Source organism: Neoarius graeffei, chromosome 26 (genome assembly GCF_027579695.1).
Source record: "Neoarius graeffei isolate fNeoGra1 chromosome 26, fNeoGra1.pri, whole genome shotgun sequence".
NCBI lineage: Eukaryota > Metazoa > Chordata > Actinopteri > Siluriformes > Ariidae > Neoarius > Neoarius graeffei.
Window position 1 is genome coordinate 12537532 of NC_083594.1, and position 2936 is coordinate 12540467.

Genomic DNA, 2936 nt, shown 5'->3' on the forward strand with positions numbered 1-2936 from the left:
GTTTGCCATAATTTTCAGTGGCCAGTTTTGGTGTTTACATTTTGCTGCCAATTATTTAATTGTATTCAGTAAGAGGCTACAATTTCCAAGTATGCCTTAGTGTAACTTCATCCCATCCCATTAAGCTGATCTAATGTGTGTTGGTCTTCCTGACCCTTCTTGTTTCATGTTTCTCTGCCTTATTTGGGAAAGATGGCCTAGAGTAGCCTTCTCATCTCATTATCTCTAGCCGCTTTATCCTTCTACAGGGTCGCAGGCAAGCTGGAGCCTATCCCAGCTGACTATGGGCGAAAGGCGGGGTACACCCTGGACAAGTCGCCAGGTCATCACAGGGCTGACACATAGACACAGACAACCATTCACACTCACATTCACACCTACAGTCAATTTAGAGTCACCAGTTAACCTAACCTGCATGTCTTTGGACTGTGGGGGAAACCGGAGCACCCGGAGGAAACCCACGCGGACACGGGGAGAACATGCAAACTCCGCACAGAAAGGCCTTCGCCGGCCCCGGGGCTCGAACACAGGACCTTCTTGCTGTGAGGCGACAGCGCTAACCACTACACCACCGTGCCGCCCTAGAGTAGCCTTAAGTTGTCTAATTGTATATAAGAAAATAAAAGCAGTTGGTGGTTCTTCAAGATCTTGACTGTATTTCTACTGGGTTTTTTTTCAATACAGTTAATTCATAGTTTCATTTCTACACATTGTGCACACACTGCTAGATTATATCTAAAAGATATGGAAGATTCAGATTCGCCTGCCATTCTATGATCGGCCGTGATCGGCAATCGGCAGATCATGATTTTGGTGATCGGTGATCGGGCCCAAAAATGGTGATCGGAGCATCACTAGAAATCATGGACACCACATTCTCCAGGTTAAGAGGAGAGGGACCATCCGGCTTGTTATCAGCGTACAGTTCAAAAGCCAGCATCTGTGATGGTATGAGGATGCATTCGTGCACATGACATGGGGAGCTTGTACATCTGGGAAGGCATCATTACTGCTGAATGATATATACACATTTCAGAGCAATATGCTGCCATCCAGACAAAGTCTTTTTCAGGGAAGGCCTTCCTTCTTTCAGAAAGACAATGCCAAACCGCTTTCTGCACATATTAAAACTGCATGGCTCCAGAGTAAAAGAGTCTGGGTGCTAAACTGGCCTGTCTGCAGTGCAGACCTGTCTCCCATTTAAAACATTTGACGCATTATGAAGTGCACAATATGACAAAGGAGACCCCGAACTATTGAGCAAATGAAATTGTATATCAGGCAAGAATGGGACAATATTTCTTTTTCAAAACTACAGCAACCGGTTTCCTCAGTTCCCAAACATTTACAGAGTGTTGTTAAAAGTTGACGTGATGCAACACAGTGGTAAATATTTTCCCAACTTGCTGACATCAAATTCAAAAAAAAAATATATATATATATATATATATATATATATATATATATATATATATATATATATATATATGAGTGATTCCACGCTTATGGGTACTGAAATGGGGACATGAACTTATTTTTAAAAATTCACCTAAAACCATTTCTTTTTTTACCATCAGGTCACAAAACATGTAATCTTTAATGAATGATATCTCATCTCATCTCATTATCTCTAGCCGCTTTATCCTTCTACAGGGTCGCAGGCAAGCTGGAGCCTATCCCAGCTGACTACGGGCGAAAGGCGGGGTACACCCTGGACAAGTCGCCAGGTCATCACAGGGCTGACACATAGACACAGACAACCATTCACACTCACATTCACACCTACGGTCAATTTAGAGTCACCAGTTAACCTAACCTGCATGTCTTTGGACTGTGGGGGAAACCGGAGCACCCGGAGGAAACCCACGCGGACACGGGGAGAACATGCAAACTCCACACAGAAAGGCCCTCGCCGGCCCCGGGGCTCAAACCCAGGACCTTCTTGCTGTGAGGCGACAGCGCTAACCACTACACCACCGTGCCGCCTAATGAATGATATATTAAAAGATAACTTTAATTTTCTGAGATGTAATAAAAACATATTTATATGCCAAAGTCAGAACGTAACAGAAGTGTTGTGGACATATATATATTCTCAATTTTAACAATGTAGAATTACTTTTTGAAACATAGGAAGGTGATGTTTTAGCAAATATAATTAATAAACATGTGTAGTAGAATAAACATACACATTCTTTCAATAAGATTAACATGGTATATAGCTAGATTGTAATTAATTTGTAACAGACGCGAGATGGACAATCGTAACAGAAGTAATGTAACAGACATCATTTTGGAACTCATAGGCTTGACTTTGGCATATAAATATGTTTTTATTACATCTCAGAAAATTAAAGTTATCTTTTAACATATCATTCATTAAAGATTACATGTTTTGTGACCTGATGGTAAAAAAAGAAATGGTTTTAGGTGAATTTTTAAAAATAAGTTCATGTCCCCATTTCAGTACCCATAAGCGTGGAATCACTCATATATATATATATATATATATATATATATATATATATATATATATATATATATATAAATCTCAATTTCAGCATTTGATATGTTGTCTGTGTACTATTTTCGATTAAATATAGGGTTTCCATGATTTGCAAATAGCCATATTCTGTTTTTTATTTACGTTTTACACAGTGTCCCAAATTTATGGAATTGTGGTTGTATTTTATATGTACAATAATATTAAAATATTATATAACTGGAACAGACCAGGGAAAGGGCTTTTATTTTATTTTATTTTATTACCACATTGCTGCAAATAACTCGTCACAACACCCAGGCTGAATCCCAAATCGTCCAAAGTGGCTGTATAGTACACTATAGAAGCCGTAGAACACAAGCTCTATATAGTGCACTAGTTAAGCTGATAGCTAGTTATTTGGGATACAGTGCAGTCTATCTGCCAATGAGAG